The sequence below is a fragment of the Mycteria americana genome, chromosome 3 (assembly GCF_035582795.1).
Source record: "Mycteria americana isolate JAX WOST 10 ecotype Jacksonville Zoo and Gardens chromosome 3, USCA_MyAme_1.0, whole genome shotgun sequence".
NCBI lineage: Eukaryota > Metazoa > Chordata > Aves > Ciconiiformes > Ciconiidae > Mycteria > Mycteria americana.
Genome location: NC_134367.1, coordinates 82,900,814 through 82,917,794, shown reverse-complemented (window position 1 = coordinate 82,917,794; position 16,981 = coordinate 82,900,814). Strand labels below are relative to the sequence as shown.

General features: G+C 45.6%; 1 long non-coding RNA gene across 2 annotated transcripts in view; it reads right to left on the bottom strand.

Annotated features, from left to right (window-relative positions):
- Positions 1-3,173: 3,173 nt before the first annotated feature.
- Positions 3,174-16,981, bottom strand: part of LOC142407761 (uncharacterized) — a 38,322-nt gene continuing 24,514 nt past the window's right edge. Inside the window, exons 2-3 of one of the 2 annotated variants that reach the window (XR_012775037.1) lie at positions 13,155-13,280; positions 3,174-3,987 (exon numbers count right to left, since the gene is read on the bottom strand). This is a non-coding gene — a long non-coding RNA (uncharacterized LOC142407761). The remainder of the gene's footprint in view (positions 3,988-13,154; positions 13,281-16,981) is intronic. The other variant, XR_012775038.1, reaches the window with a different exon arrangement.

The following is a 16,981-nucleotide window of genomic DNA, read 5'->3' as shown; positions in this document are numbered from 1 at the left end:
CGCTTTCGTCATGAGTAACTGCAGTGACTTCAGACCAAAAGCAGTTTGGCTTATGGTTGAATAGCAGCGATGGCACTGGTGGCCCGCAGCCCTCACCATCGGGGATCGCAACATCCAGCCTGGCTCACACTGCTGAGGAGCCTTGAGCCAGATTGGGGCTACTGTGAGGGGACAACACTTTGCCTGCAGATGGAGATAGAAAAATCCAGCAAATCCTCTTTATCGACTGAGAAATAAGGGTGTGGTTTTTATTCAGTTGACTTCTCTACTTCAGCATCTGCCTGCTGCTCGTGTCCCTTTTTCTACAACACTAAACACAGAAAAGGCCTAGCCTTGAAAATTCCCGCTTTTAACTTTCCTTATAAATAAAGTCAAAATAATTTCAAAGATTGGCGGGCTGCTGAGCCGTCGTGTGTATGTAAGGGTATACAAAATGCACGTATATATGTGTGCAATGGTTAGAAAGAATGGGACAGATCCTGACACGGGAAGCCACAATGAGTAGTACCTGAGGCTACAAAGGGTCCCATTTTAGAAATGGACCCTCTCAGAAAGGGTCAGTGGACCCTTCAGTGGACCTATTTCAGAAATAAGCGACTATGCAAAGTGTCTAGCACTCTGCATTGATCTTTTAGATGACTTCTATTTTTCTATTAATAATAGTACCATCAAAATGCAATAAAAATCTAATTTGAATTTTATGGCCCTGGATACTGTTAAATAAAGCAGATGTGAAGTTTCTAAACAACATATCCTTGAGGTTTGGCTTTGAAAAAGAAGGAAGACGTTTCACACAACCAATGACATCTAATTTTTTCAAAGGCTTAGCTCGACATTTCCAAGAAAAAAAGTTTTTTTCTGATGAAAGGCTGCACAGTAAGAAATGTCATGTGAAAAGGAGGAGTTCGGATTTGTTTGGGGGTTATTTTCATTAAAAAGGAAGAAGTGAGGATGGTGGAAGGAAACAAAAAAATAAAACTTAAAATTTAACAAAGATGTAGCATGTCTCCATAGTGTCTGGCATAAAATTACCACAAAAACTGTATTAATTCATGTCCCTGAAATCAGCTCCTGCAGCAAGTAAGATTCTCCTCCTTTCCCAATAAATTACTTGTACGCCTGCAACTTTCCAATCTAGTAAATGAGAGGGGTTTTTTTATTTTTTAATTGTGCCACCACACAATTTGAGGACCAAGTAGCAGGAAAAGTGCCAGCCTTCTGTGTTGGTAGAGCTTTTGCCCACATGCCTGACACTAACTACACACAGGAAAGTAAGTGAGGAGTCTGCAAGCTTGCAAGCTGACGGGCTCATTTCGGCAGCCCACCACAGCGTGCTGAGGTCTGGATATCCGCCTCTAGCTGTGGGACACTCGCCCAGAGGCTGTCGCCTTGCCCGTGACTTGGAAGGGGAAATGCACGCGTGTGTGGGGTGTACCACCAACCCAGGCACGTGAGGTGTGTGCCCAGCTGGGTCTTGCACATTGATACCGACAGGAAACCGCATGTTTATTTGTATTGGGGGAGAAGGAGGAAGATCAGAAAGGATCAGCTCCTGAGCACTTGCCAAGCCATCCATGAGTACCATGTGCTGTCTGCATTTCTCGTTGGATCAATTAGAACTAGGGCTGGTTGAATATTATTTGCCAAATATATTATTTAGCAAATGTTGATCTTCTTTACTGAATAAGCTATTTGACTAATAATTTCTGCAGTAGCCTACCAGCTCTAGCACCATTCAAATACTATTCATTGAATAATTTATGAGATGAACAAAGACAAAATGCATTGAATAATTTATTCAAAGAAAAATTGCTTCCAGTATTTGGTTAGCTCTAATTAGAACCTCTTTGCAGCTAGATTACACACAGACGTGCATGTGTACAGGCATATGTACACACGGGCACACGCGCACATACGCAGCAAGCCAGGTTCGGGATGCACAGCAGATTAGCACCACTTTACTTCAGTGATTTTCTGCTTGAGGCACACTGGCACAGACAGGATCAGAACAAAGCCTCATGAATAGAGTGAAAGAGCAAGTCCGATCAGAAATTTTGGATCTGAAACTGACTTCTCCCTGCAAAATGCAGGGTGATATGCAGTGGGTCAGGAAAAGAGGAGCTGGTAATTCATCTAGCAGGTGATTTTAGGACAATTTGAGGAGAAGCAAGAACAAAAAGGAATTCTGCCTCAGGTAGAATTGAATCCCCCATCTTTGACAGAATGCATGTAAAGGAAGAGGATGTTAAATGTGGCTGTTTGCAAGCATGGACTTTCCTATTTCACACTCACATATGGACAGAGAAGGAGAACAAAGGGGAGGGATGGCATGTATTTTGTGGTGAGAGAATTAAAGACCACTGCAGCATGATTTCAGGACTGCTGGAGTAGAGCGCAGTCCCTAGCTGTCAAGAGGCCCAGATCGTGTTCATACGCTGCAGAACGGCTTTTTTCCCGCAACCCTCTTGGAGTGCTTCCGGTTATCCCCTTTCAACTGCAGTTTTTCTTATCTTTAGGACAGGTTATGCATGAGTTCCTAGGGCAAGGAGAAGCTTCGCTGACCACAGTGAGCTGCTAGACAAAGACGTACTGGCATCTTCTGTTGGTTACCTGATTTTTCACAGCTAATTTGGGGGCAGGTATTTCAGGTAAAGTGTCAGCTTTAATTCACAGCCCCTTCAAAGCTACTTTCATATGGAGCCAGGTAACCTCTCTGAGTCTGGTACCTCCAGGTCAGGGTTGAGGGCAGAAGAAAGATTTTACTGACAGTGCAGCTGTTTGCACCATACCCAACCACGTGGATAAACAAAGGGCTATAATTTAGCCAAGATAACCTTTGCGATAACCTTACAAATGCTGACATAAACCATATGCGCTGCTCAATCCCAGAAAGGCAAAGACAAACATAAACTCCCAAACTTTACAAAATTTACATGGTGGCATATCCAGGACCATTCGTAATAGAGAGGGATGCCACTTTCAGGCCTTGATTTTAAAGCCCCTGCAGCACAGGGAGTAGAAGGTCATCTCCAATAACACGAGACGTGTATCAAATGAGAAAAGTAGCCAAAGCAGACCAGAAGGCATTGTGTAACTCAAAGAAAAAAGCTTTCCTCAACTGTTTGTTGTCTGCATCTTTTATTTAGAGAGCTGGACAAGATAAATGGGACAGATACGCAAGCAAATCAAAATGCAATGATAAAACAGAAACCTCTAATTGGTCATCTTGAAGGACAAAGCTGCATCTTCTGTGGTTAATTTGCTCCCAATTATTTTTTTCTGCCTGGTTCTATTTTTGTAGAGCTCCCAGAGCTGCCCTAATGGTAGAGAAAAAGAGTAATGGAGATAATTGGGAACATCCTGAATAACCTAATTCCAGTGTCCCTACGGTATGACTAGACACCTAAAGGATGTCTCCAGGACAATGTCAGCCAGCATGAAAGGCTGCGGCAAAGGCATCAGAGTGAGGTCGCTCTGTTTAAAAGCTTGTTGGCACTTTCAGTTAATAAAAGTCACTTGGGAAGTATTTCCTTTCATGTCTGACAGGATTCTTTTCTTGCCCTTTATACATGATGTGTTATCATGAATGCAGTTCATCCACTGTTTAATCACCCGATCTGTTCATGGTGCATAGATAGCGCATCATTTTGTACATAGGTCTGAAGGACCTGGGTTTCAGAGAACATTAGCGTTCAGAGGCAGGACTCAGGAGTGGAAAGACAACACCGTAGTTAGGCATCTTCCTTAGGAGTTGGCATTTGAGGCTTCTGCTCCCCCTGCAGCACAGGTAACTTTGCTGTACATGTATGTGAACACAGCGGGAGCATGCAAGTGAGTGCCAGGGCGGCTGGGGGATGCCAGCTAGAGCATCTCACATCAGAGAGCATGCACAGTGGCGCGGGCAGCCATGGGGATAGGGACATGGGTTGTGAGCATCCCATAGCTGTCAACTGTTGTGTATCCAGAACTGCTTCATCCCAGTGCCTCCTTGGAAAATGAAGAAGTTTTTATTTCACTGGGTGCTTTCAGGAAGAACACACTGACACAGCTGTGAAGTGCCCAGATCCACTGCAATGGGGGCACATATCAGTAAATAAGAGCAATCTGAGATGACAAATGGTCGGCCCAGGCTGTACTCAAAACATGGTCCTAGCTGTCTCATGAGGGTCCTCAGTTCTGAAAACTGGCACCAATAAATTAATGGGAATAAGATTAATTTTAAATTCCCCACGTGAAAAGCAAATACCAAAGTCACAGGCTGCTATCATCTTCAGTACCTGCAGGAGTTGTCCATAACAAACATGTTCAGCAAAGTAGGGGCAGGAAGGACTTTGTCTCCCACTATTTACTGCACCTTCTGGCCAGTGTCCTCTTGCAGCATGGAGCAGGGACAACAATGTGTCAGCTCCAGGGGAAGATACCCCCTCTTGTCACAATTTTCTGACCTTGCCAGGGTCCAGCATGGTGCCTGGACCCCTTCTCTAATAAGTGTTTTTAATTCTACATATGAGCGCATGTATTTTAGTATGTAACTATGTGGAGTGCCAAGTCAGGTCAGAGCTTGATGTTTGATTATTTTGCCATAAAGCAAGAGCTCTAAAAATTTCAGGCTTGGATAAATAATCACTGCCCTTTTTTAAAGGAATTTATTTACAAGACCATCAAAATGAAAGTGACAGCAGTGGCAGCAAGTAAATTACCGCTGCCTAATTGGGCCCAAAGAGAGTTTGGGGCCTGAAATGTCCCTTCATGTAGACTGACAGAGAAAAGAAAAGCATACTAGACACATGCACATTGACTTTACCAGTCCCTAAATTTCTTATTTTTCTGCTAGTCCCTGAAGTGCAAAAAGTGCTATATTCTTCCCTGCTTCTGTTCATGTGTTCAGAGGCTTGTAGGGTTTGCAGTTGGAGATGTTTATTCATCATTAGACTTGAAAACAAACTTGCCAGGCGCTCTTTGTTGAGCTTGTTCAGTTCCGTCCAGGAACATGGAGCCAGCCCAGTAATTCTGCTGCTCTGTGTCTCCTAGGCAATCCTGCTCAATGCTGACCGACTTCTTGTAAAAAGAGCTGAAAAAATGCCAAGTACTGGCTCTGCACTTACAAATACACCTTGTTCCTTCACACTGAGAGCCCAAAATTTCATAGGGGAGCTTGCACGTCCTTGCAGCACTGTCCTTCAAAAGTGTCCAGCACAGGCACAGCCCTTTGTTACCATGCCATGGGTTATAAAACAAAATCAAAAAGCCTCTAATTATTTCACTAGAAACAAAACTGTCTTCAGTTGGGAGGTGGGGAGGGGTTCACCAGAAAATTGTTTGATCTGGGCTACTAACCAAATAGAAATTTCCATGGCTTCCAGGTTGTGAGCCATAGCATTTTAGATCACTGGCGCTGAAAAACTGCTTGAGAATAAACTTTCTTAAGTTAAAGGTTGATGGTTGGTTCTGCATGTCTTAAAGGATTTGGTTCTAATTTCAGCTTTGTTTTTTTAAAAAAATAGATAAATAGAGGTAATTCCCCAAATAACCTCAATGTGCGAAGGTCTGGAGCTGCCCCACAAGCACAGCGGGGGCCTGGGAGCCAGCAGGGAGGAGCACCAGGCTGATTGCAATGGCTCAGCTAGACCGGCCCCAGGCAGGGGGTCAGAGCCCTGCGGGTGGGGACCATCGGTCTGGCAGGGCTTAGCCTCACTGGGCTGCCAAAGTGCACAAGAGCACTGGTATGAATGTCCCCCACCCTCTTTATCCATTCCTGCTTAACGAAAGATGTGTAATTTTCACAACAAACACTTCACAATAAAAGGCATGCATTAAAAATGTGGGGAAGGAAAAATATAACCCCAGCCTCTATATGGGATAAGAATATGAGTCCAAAGAGCATGACGACATAGAGGCAGCACAATTTATCCTACAGGATTCGAAACAAAGGAAGGGCATGCCAGGCTCCAATGTTTCAAAAAGCCCTGTGACTGAATTACATGAAAAAAGGTTCAATCACAGCAGAAAATTGAGTTAGGTTAATGGAGAAGCTGTCACTTTTAAAGATGTAGAAAGTTGCAAGATCAGATATGTCATCAGATGTCAAATTGGTGAAATTTACCTTCCTTGCTAGCAAAAATGAATATTAAGCATCATTCCAAAAAGAAGCTTTAGAGAAACGCATAATCCTCTTTCTATGGAGTTTTATTTCAGAAAGGGGCAATTCTGCACATGATTTATCTTTTCCTGTGAATAAATTTGTTAAGCCTGAGAAGATGGAGTCCATTTTATGGTCCCATAGTCAGACAGCACGATACGCAGCTGTGAGATGTGTTATTGTGCAGTAGAGATATAGCACAATTGCAATGAGTCTTCGCAGAAGGGTTGCAAATCCAGTAAGAATGGCAAATTTTAATCTTTTGTTAACTTAGCTTTGGTTATTGATTTCTCTGGCATTTTAAAAGGAAGAGAAGAGAAGAACCAGAAGCAACGTGTGACAGAAAGCTCACTAATTCAAAGCTGAATTCAACCCCAAAATCCTTTTGATGCTGGTGAGTTAGGAGTCCACCTCAAGTGTGGGAAATTCCCTGAACCCACAAAATCAGGCTCTGGGGTGAACAGACTGTAGAGCTGACAGAGAAACAAGATAATACATGTACTTACTCACTGGAACCTATGAGCTGGAATAACAGGTACGATTTTGGCTGTTATTCACGACCAGTTTTGCAGGGTACAGGGGTTCCTGGATCTGTTTAAACAGAAATCCGTGACCTGTACCTGACCTACCCTCACACTACCCCCAGCCTGCACAGAGAGCGAGTGACCTTCTCTGCTGCTGCACTGCAAATTGTTAAAGATTATTGTTCTCTCTCGGGAAGGTCTTCAGGCATGCTTTGCTCTTCCCACTGAAATACACTGTGGCTTTACCATTGATCACCAGAGGGCAAAAAGGAGAATTTCATCCCTCTGGAAAGAAATGCTTTCCAGCAATTTTCTTTTTTTGTTATAGGTGCGTGTCCTTTCATCTAATTTACTGAAATCATTCGTGTTTTCTCTGCAAAATGCTTTTATTCAATAAAAGTTTGTCCTCTTTCAGTCCCCTTTCCGTTTGCTAGCCTTGATTTTATTGCTCTGCTGGCTGGCAACAAGGTCTGAACTCCCTGTGCGGTCCCTCCCTCTGCAGTGAAACACTCAAACGTACACTTTGCTTCCAGGTATTAAGGCGTAGCACTGCCCAAGCTTGGCAAGGACACCCTGTGCCAAGCTGGAGGGCTGGATCAGGTATCTGTTGGATTTAGCAAGGTTACCTCACCAGCAGCATTACAGGCAAAGGAGGTATCTCCTAGCTGAACTACGTATAGAGAGTAAAGGCTGCTCTGCAGATTGTGAAAATGGATTGGCATACCAGCTTGCACCCTGCAGGGCCCAGAAGCCCTGGGCCAGGTCAGAGGGACAGCCAGCCCCGTGTCCTGGCCGTGACCTGGCTAGGCGCAGGTGCCTCGGGAAGACATGGAGGACGCAAGCAGTCTACGCAGGTGATGTCTCCAGGCTACAGCCCCAGTGACCGCAGGACTTACCGAGCTGGTGGTTGCATCCAGGTCAACTTGTTTAATAAGCACAGGCTGACATTAATCGTGTTGCCCTGTTTCAGTCAGTCAGGGTGCTGCACGTGGCTCTCACATAGTTAATCCCCTTGTGCTGCTATAGGAAAGGGAACACGTGCTTGACACCAACGGTGCAACCCTCGGGTACAATTAAACATCAGGAACTACTCAAACATTTGTAAGGTTTCCTTTTTATGCACATCTGTTTGTTGACCTTTGGGAGAGAGACTCTTTCGTGGCCAGTTTTCAGTGATAAGAAGCTGCTGTCACAAAAAGCTGCTGTCACAGCTGGCACGATACCAAAGATGGAGCTGGGAGATTGAATTGTTGCTGGAAGGGGTTTGCCCTAGTCCACATGGGGCAATGCGGGGAAGTTTGCTCTGCTGTCACCCTTGTTTTATCTGTTCAGTGGGTAAATAAAGGACTTCAATCTTCGCAGCTGCAAGCTCAGCAGCTTTCTCCACCACATCATTCACTTGAAGATAAAAACGATTGTGGAGAGTCCCAGATCTCTGGTGCAAGCTGTTATTTGATTTATTTATTGGCACAGGGTTCTAAAACACGGTAGGTGCTCTTTTGCAGGAGACACAATTCCCTGGCTTTGAAGGCTGACAGTAAAGATGTAGCATACATAAAGAACACTAATACAGAAACAGAGAGAGAGAAAGAAAGCTTGCAATGTTAGATTAAGTGGTTGGTTATGGTTGTAATACAAGTCTTGGTTGTTTGAGCACAGAGATGCATATGTACACATACGTATTCCTTAAGCATGCACCTCTGTACTAAAGATATCATATGTACAAATAGCAAAATGGAGGCTTGAAGATTTATACAATGGGAATTAAGAAAAATCCAGCATTTCCTGGCCAAGGTACCAGCTCTAACAATGGCTCTAAATTATTACAGTGCTCACAATAGCACAAAGGGCTGCAATGTAATCACTGCAGAAAGCAAACAGGGTGCAAGGCACAGAACAGGCACCACTCTAAAGAGCAAAAATGTCTTCCATTGCCCCATGAATAGTGTCTGCATGTGAAAGAGTGCATCCCTGCGCAGCGAGCAGACTAGCACTCAGTGGAAGGCATGCAGAGTACCAGCCGACTGCAGGCACAATTAATGAGTTACCTCTGATGAAGGTCCCGCTCTGCAGACGGTCCCTTTTTGCAATGGTGAGTTTACCGTTGACTGGCTCACCTGCATGAGAACCAGCTCCTCTACAAAGCCCATTTATAACTCAATGCATTGATTGCCTTCTTTTTAATCCCTGCTACAGCCCCTCGAGAGCAAAGGGTGCTCTCCTGCCTCTTGCCCTTGAAGGGGTTGCTGTGGTGGATGTGAACTTTTCCTAATACCAGAGCATCTTGGCAAGGGTTTCTTCTGGCCTTTACTTTGTGTTGTTGCCTTTTTAAGAAACCAGCTGAGACTTCTGTGTGCTCTTTGATTTAAAAAATGCAAGAAATAATATTATATAGAGAGATGTAAAAATTAAATGGGTGGCCTGTTTCTCATCTAAGTAGACTGGTGGTGTATAAGAGGTGTTTGAGGGTATTTCCAGAGGGCCATGACACTAGCTGCAATCACTGAGAAGACCGTCTGAGTTAGGGGCTATTATTTAAGACTTTGGACCATGTAATTGTTTCCTTTCTTCCTGAGATTAAAGATAGGAAAAGTAATACTGTCTCTTTAGACAGGGGTAATGGATATTCAAAGCCTTTCTGCCACTTGGGCAGAAAAGCCAGATGTTTAGTGACTAGATCCTGTAAGTGAGTGAGAAGAGATGCTGTGTTACCCCATCAAAATGCCACAGTCGTGGCACAGCCACATCCTCTACCTGCCCTGTGGCGAGCAGCAGCCAGGACACTGCTGGCCATTTGCAGCAGGTGGACTAAGTGGCTGCACCCGAGTTAATGATGGCAAATCCTAAGGTAAAATTGCAGCCATACAAATTTGTTGTCCCTTTTTTGTGGTTTTCTCATGTGAAAGCCTTAGAGGGGGCTCTGGGGTTTGTGGCTTTTGCCTAGGAGCAAATGCACGTTCGTCGCTCTGACTTAATATCCAAGCCGTGTTTGCTCTTGCTCCCCCGCTGCCCCCCTCCTTCCCCGTAGGCTGAAGTCATGCCTCAAGCAGGGACTGCCAGCGCCTGACACCAGCGAGCACCTTGCATGACTCAGGCAGGAGCAGCTCCAACTCAAACTCCGGGGCCGGAGGGGGTAGCGGCAGGGCGGGCGAGAGGCACTCCTCCAGCACCACCCGGCACTTCTGTCTTTCTTCAGCCGAGCACTCCACTTCCTCCTCTTTTGAAGTAAACCCCTGGTTGCCAGTGAAGTCAGAGGGAGCTGTGCCTTTGGCCTCAGCTGGGGAACAGGAGTTGGCCCAAGGCCTGCCTGGACCCTCTGCTTTCTGGTTGCACTCCTGGAGCTGCAAAGCTGCCACCCTAAATTTTAGCCAAAGGCAAATTTACTTGGCCCTGCAGTAGCTTAGTTTCACATTGACATCTGATGTCTCCTTGCTGATACCGGCTGACACCCAGCCTGGCCACCACTGGACCCCTGAACCTCCTCCTCACCACCTCCCCTCTCCATCCTTCTGCATCCCTCCCACAAGCAGCAGAGCCCGTGCTGCCCGCCAGACCCACAGCCCCAGGCCGGCTGGGGCTCAGCCCTCGCACTAGCACACCCGCCTGTTTTCCAGACCATTTTAAGGATCTAATTTTTCCTCTTTGCTCTTATTCCAAGATTTTCCTCCAGGCCTTTGTCACCTGGAGTCCGGATTACTGCTGCGCCCCTGGCCCCAGCAGCTGTAGCTTTGCCTCCTGCAAGTTCCCTCGGAAGAGTCCTTGTCCTGGCTTGCCAGTGGGACTCCCTCACCCCCCTTTGGAGCTCACACCACCATATTGCCAAAGGCTGGTAACGACTTGGCTGTGTGTTGGTGCTCTGCTAATGCTGACCTCCATCTTTGTTGTGCCAAAGGGCCATGTTTTCCTGCCAGCTAAGTAGCTTCCCTCACGTTCACCATTTTATTTCCTCTCTTGCATCTCTTTCAGGGAAGGAGAAATGAAGGCGGTGAAGGAGCGCCCATGACAAGGTGGTCTTGCCCTGCCACAGAGCTTCCCGCACTGGAAGTCCTCCCTGCTGAATATGGGAAGGTGCGAGGTGAGCTGCATTTCACTGCTCACAGTGCAAAACTCAATGGTGCCCACTCCTTCATCTTGACCTATATGAGGTCTATATGGATCTGTATGATCCTCTCTTTACAGCATGTCCCAGTGTGCTTTGCAGGGACTGCATTTTCTCACTTGCCCCACATTTGTCCTACCCTGCATACAATGCATGCTCTGGACCTCTTGTTACAGGGGCAGCCCTACAGCAGCACAGCCCCCTTTCCCTAACTACACTGTGGCTGCTGCACCCACCCCTGGTCCTGGCACAGTATTCACAGAGACTATCAATCACTCCTGCCTCATCTCAGCACCGTTTCTAGCGTGACAGAGTCACTAGCTCTGCAAGCAAGTCACTGTTATACATTACCAGCATGGAGGTGGTTTCCCTCTGCAGACAAATGCAGACCCAAGGCAGCACTGTTCTCCCGGACTTCCCATTTCCCTCTTGCATTTTACCTTGCTGCCTCATGTTCTCCTTATCCATCATCCATTTCTGCACTTTGCCCTTACCTCGGCTCCTCCAGCCATCTCCATCTATCCTGTTCATGTAATGGCTGTATAATAACATTACTGCAGGATTTGTTTTCTTTTGCAGATAATCTGTCCATAGTCCAGCTGAGTCAAATTTAAGCCTAACAATGAGGACTTGGTGAAAACCTAGAGAAAAAGACCTAGAGGAAGAACAGGTCTGCTGAGTCATGATCAGCAACCTACTATCAGTCCTCAGACATTTCTGTGAGTTTCAGCAGAGGTTAAATGCTCATTGCAGACGTGCCTTTCTATAAGAGAGTAGAAGATAACATGGTTTACAAGATACTAAATGCATCTCACTCTGTATTACCTATTAACATTAGAGTAACTTCTAATGATTCCTACAGATTTTTTTAACAGTTGTGTAGGACTTTTCCATAAGGAGTCAAGTAATAGTTTAAGGACAGGGAAAAGTAAAAGAAGCTAATGAAGTAAATATAGACTGTAATTTCTTTACAGTTTCTTACAGTACAGTATTTTTAGTAAAAAAAAATATTGCCCTGGAGAGAATAACCTTCCATTTGGCACAAAATACAATTCTGGACAACAACCAGATCTGCCTACATTTGCTTTCTCTTGCACAATGTCTTATGCTACCTTCCTCCCTTCTCTAGAAAATGCACAATGAAATACAAGCGAATATATGTATTTTATTTTTGTTGTGAAACACTTCTCATGAAAGAAAGGAAGCCTTGAGAGTATTTCAGACTGTCTTTTATAGTTCCTGTAGCTATAACTAAAACATGTGTTTTCAGCATAAATCAGAGTGATATAACTACTTACACATTTTGTACAGTGCCTTATTGTTCCTCCTACAGAAAACTCCTATAGGAACCAATAGAAAATAACTCTTTTACATCCAGCTTCAAAGGCTACATTCTCATTTATAGCGAGAAAAGAAAAACATGAGAGCAGATGATGGTGAAGGAAGCTGGGGGCTGCAGGCCTGGGGCATTTGGGAGTTCTCCCTCTGTGCAACACGCACATTTTGGTGAGGCTATGAAACCATTTCATCACAGGCTGCCAACAGAAGTGCATCTTCCAGTCAGACCAGATTTACCCAGCTGGGTCACTGGAAGCCAGGGTGCAAACACCCAGGTTGTGCTGCATAGACTTTGACACGTGGCTGGTGGAGCCTGGCCGGTTTTCCACCCCTGTGATGGGAGAAAGGGTTGGTGTCTCAGATGTTGCAGAGAAGGAGAAGCAGACGTCGTTAAATCGTCTCTGCTTTAGACGTTAAATTGTCTAAAGCAGACATCTCAGGTCAGCTTTGCTGTACTATCCCGCCCAGGGACCCTGTGCCCTCCAGCTGAGCGATAAGGGAGGCATGTTTTGAGAAGGCTGGCTGCGAGGGTGCAAACATCCTCTGGCTGCTCCTCCTGCTGCAGGGGTAAAGTCTAACAGCAGCCGGATGCAGCCATAATGAGAAAGAGGAGCGCGAAGGCAGAACAGCCTGGGCTTGGGATGGAGGAGCTGCCTGGCTCACTCCTCTAACAGGGACTTACGGCATGACTGTCCCATGAAACTAAAGCACAGCGCTGCCTGGAAATGTATGACCACAAGGTGAACCGGGAAGAGCTGTCAGCAGCAAGAATGGCAAGAGGAGGTGGGGCTGTTTGACTTGGCTCTGGGATACTGGTAAACCGAAGGAAATGTCAGTAAACGTAAAAGTGTCACTCTAATAATAGTAGTTGACACTGCTGCTCCCTCTTTCATCAGAAATCTCAAACACTCGGTGAGGTGATAGGAAGAAGATTGTTTAATCCACCAGGGGCAAGTGGACACCTCTGAAACAACAGCATGGGAAGTCTGGACACAGCAACACCTAGGACACGAGTGCAGAGCCTGTGAGAAAACCCCAGAAACTCCGGGCTCACCTTCATTTTCAAGAACCAGCAGCAGGAGAGTTTGAGCCATGCAAAAAGGCAGAATGCAGTTTTAGGTCTAGCCCAAAAGGCAGCTGTTCCCGGTGCATCAGGTTTTAGATCAGATTCACACCGGGTCTGTTTGGAGGAAAAGGATTGGGAATATTAGTATTGCTTTCCATGGGGCAGTAAGAACATAACCTTCTCCAAGCCTGCTGTGACATGGAGCCATATTTTGCTGTCACTGGTTGATGAAATTGCACATCAGCAGAATGACAATCAGCTGTCCTAAGGGGTTTGTTTTCTTGCCTTTTAGGCCTTATTGATCCTCCTCCCAAAGTCATGCTCTCGGGCTTGACTGCTGCAGATGGTGAAAGTTACACTGTGTAAATGACAAACGCAGCTCTGTAAAAGCCCTGTTCTGAAATGATGCCCATGCACCACTTTATCAGTGAGTGCCACTCACTCCCACCAAGCAGCCAGGATGCCTGGGGGTGCGGAGAACCTCCTGCTCCTGCTGGAGCTCACTCACAGGAGCTCTGGGATGGTGACAGGGACAGTGACATTGACAGTGCAGCGTGCCGTGGCACAGCTGCTCCCTGTCTCCTGGCCTGCAGCACACACTGCACTCAGCTGGTGCTCATGTGGAGGCAAAAACCTTCTGAGCAACCCCTCTTTGCTATACCCCGGAGGGAAGCTTCCCTGCACTATGGATGCTCAGCACTTCTAAAAGTCAAATGCACAGCTGGGAAAGTACATACACAGACACGTACTTTTTTTCTCAGTCAGGGCCTATGGATGTATCAAGTCCAATAGATGTGACGCTTTGGGTTTTTCTGAAAAGAGGTTGGAGACCAACTAGCATGCGCTATTAGAGATGTCCACACTTCTGGCTATGTGTCAGTGCTAAGATTCAGAGCTAATATCCTGGCAGTAAGCATAGACACAGCTTGCACCTCTGAGAGATATTCTTAGACAGTGAGGAGTTTATGTGCTGTTTGTACTTGAAAGGATTTTCTTTGCAACCACAAATACAAGCCTGCATGTGTATAAAGGGTTGAGAAGTTACTGTATGATTCTGCAACGATGAAAGATGCTAGGCCAGCATGCTCTGAAGTTTGCCAGCCAAATGCAGGCAGGGCTTTTTCTCCCTTTGTTCCTGCTCCCTACATATCTTACACTGAGTGATTTATATATTAAGAATATTACGTTTCATTCAGCTTAGTATAAACCCAGAGAGTGCTGAAAAAGGGGAAGGCAATATATGAGTAACTTCTGGCTGCTGCCCTCTGTTACATCTGCAGCTTGCTGTTAGGACAAATGCGTGTAAGCAGAAAAGCTCTGTGAGCAAAGAGGCAAACAATAAAGTTCTATTAGAGAAAAAGCATCACCACTGTGTCCTGGAAGGTACATTGAAATCAATGCTAATAGCTTCCTTGGAAAGAGTTTACAAGGTAAATGTTCCTGAGAAGTGCCTAGCAGATAGGAATTCTGACTCACAGGAGGAGGCTGTAGCATTCATGACTCCCAGCTACTTACTGATACCACTTGGATGAGACAAGCAGAGGTTTCTTATTTACTGAGCTAGAGAAAGATGTCACTTCCAATGTTTTCAGTGCTAGTAATTTAATTCTGAAGCTTATAATATTATTTCTTCCCCTTAAAGCCCTTTCCCTTGGAGTCCTGTGAGTGTATCAGAATCAGGGCTTTAATTTCTTGCAAGGAGTTGGTTTGCAGTTCTCATGTTTTATGGGGGAAATCTTTAAAATATGGCCCAAAAAGCTCAAAAAAAAACCCCAAAACCAAACACACACACACAATGAATCAAGTAAAACCCAACAAATACCTTCACCTGGCAAGGCTGAAGCTATGTACACACACCTTTTTGTCTGCGTAAAGCAACTGATGGAGCTCTAATCTGTACATCACAGTCACTCTGGTTCAGAATAGCAAAACTATTTGAATTTGTTGAAAAGATTACTCCAAACCTTTGCTTCAGCCCATCGTCCCATTGAACATCTAGGCACAATTTGAGGTTTTGTCTGCTGCGCCTCCCCTCCAACCTGCTGAGTTTTCCCTGGTGCTGGCCTGTGACAGCCTGGTTCTCCCCCTTGCTGCTCTGGTATTGCTCCTGCTGCTGCCTCCCAGCCAGCCGTGCTGGCAGACGTGTCCAGGGATGGTCCTCCCCAAAAGAGGGAAGGCTGAAAGAGGAGTGCCAAGCCTGGCAGAGCAACAGGCAAGGACAAATGCCAAGGGGCCCAAACTCCTCCCAGGCGTCCAACACTAGTGCTCTGATTGCCATCTTTTAAAAAGTCCTGCACTATTGAACTCTTGGTAACCAAGGCATCTGATGGAGAGACATGAAAGATGTCATTACTGTGTGCCTTTTAACTCCTTAAAGGTTCCCTAAAACATGACATAAACATTCTGCTAAGTGCAGCAGCAAAGTTTTCTGTGGTCATACTGTAGGACCACAGGGATTCCAAACTTCCAAACTAACTTTTATTATCTTACTTTCATGCAGCATTAATTTTGTGTAGAAGAGAGGTGCTGGAAAGAAGTACAACAGTGCTGCTACATAAAATGAAAAGATGGTTTTGTATGCTGGGAGCAGGCTTAGTACAACAAAACTGGCTCTGGTGTACAGCAACCATGGCTCCTGGTGCACTGAAAGTTTGGGTATGCTAAAAAATGGGGATGCTGACACACTGGTCTGCACCATTCCAGCACAAAACTTGCTCTCCACTTAGGTCTTTCATGTCAAGTGGATTATGTTATCCTCAGGGACAATGAGAATGGACCCAGCCCTGTCTCCCAGTGCTCTGGGCAGGGCTCAGTGACAGCTTCCCTGGCTAATCATCAAGAACCTTTAATTTTCTTTCCTCGGTGGCACAATGCATCATACCCCACTGCTCAGAAGAATATTGTTTCCAATGGATTAAGGCAGTTAGACATCATACCTAATGGTAGAGGACTGTGCTCTCTCCCTTCCCAGCACCGGCAGAACTTTGCCTTGTGAGCTAGAAATATGTCCGCTATCAAGGACTAAGGAAGCAATTCAGGAATACCTGTAAAATTCAGGAGCCTGCACATAATGCAGCCACAGAGGGCTTAGCCTCCTCCCCAGAATGAGGTATGCCAAGACACAGCACCTGCTGCTGGTGGACAGACAGCAATGGCAAAAGGCAGTGAAATCCAACTCTGGCTGTTGGACTCTACAGTTTGGGAGCAGGAGTTGTAGTAATATCATTTACCCCTTAGCCGGTACCTGCTGAACTGCTAGCCGATGCCAATGACTGTTATCCAGAAAAAACCTATACCAGTGAATTGCTCAATTAGTGTTAACGAGCCTTAAATAATCTACATTTTCAGGATAATTAGGCTGCCCCCACTTTGGGCTTGTACCACAGCATCCTACCTCTATAGCCCTGAAATATAGTCTTGTCCTGCATTATCCCCGAGCTGCCCAGTTTATTCTTCAAAGACATCAATAGCACAGCACCAGAAGAAACTCAGTGACTCCCATTTAGATAGCGCTATTTTCCTAAATTACAGTCACCGGGGCTGTATCCAGATTAGTAAACAAATAGATCAAGGACTGCTCTCTGGCACTGAGGACAAGTGGCCCAATGCAGCCCGCATCTGCCTGGCTAAACTCTCCTTTCCAGGAAAATGGGATGGCTGCCTCCAAACTGCCTGTTGGGAATGACCTGGGACATCCATATCCTAAGTCATACCTTGGGTAGATCCATAAGTCTAAGCAAACTATTCACATGAGCACTTGAGATTATGCCTCATTTTTCTAACAGACCTCTTGAATCCAAATCTCCTTTCATAAT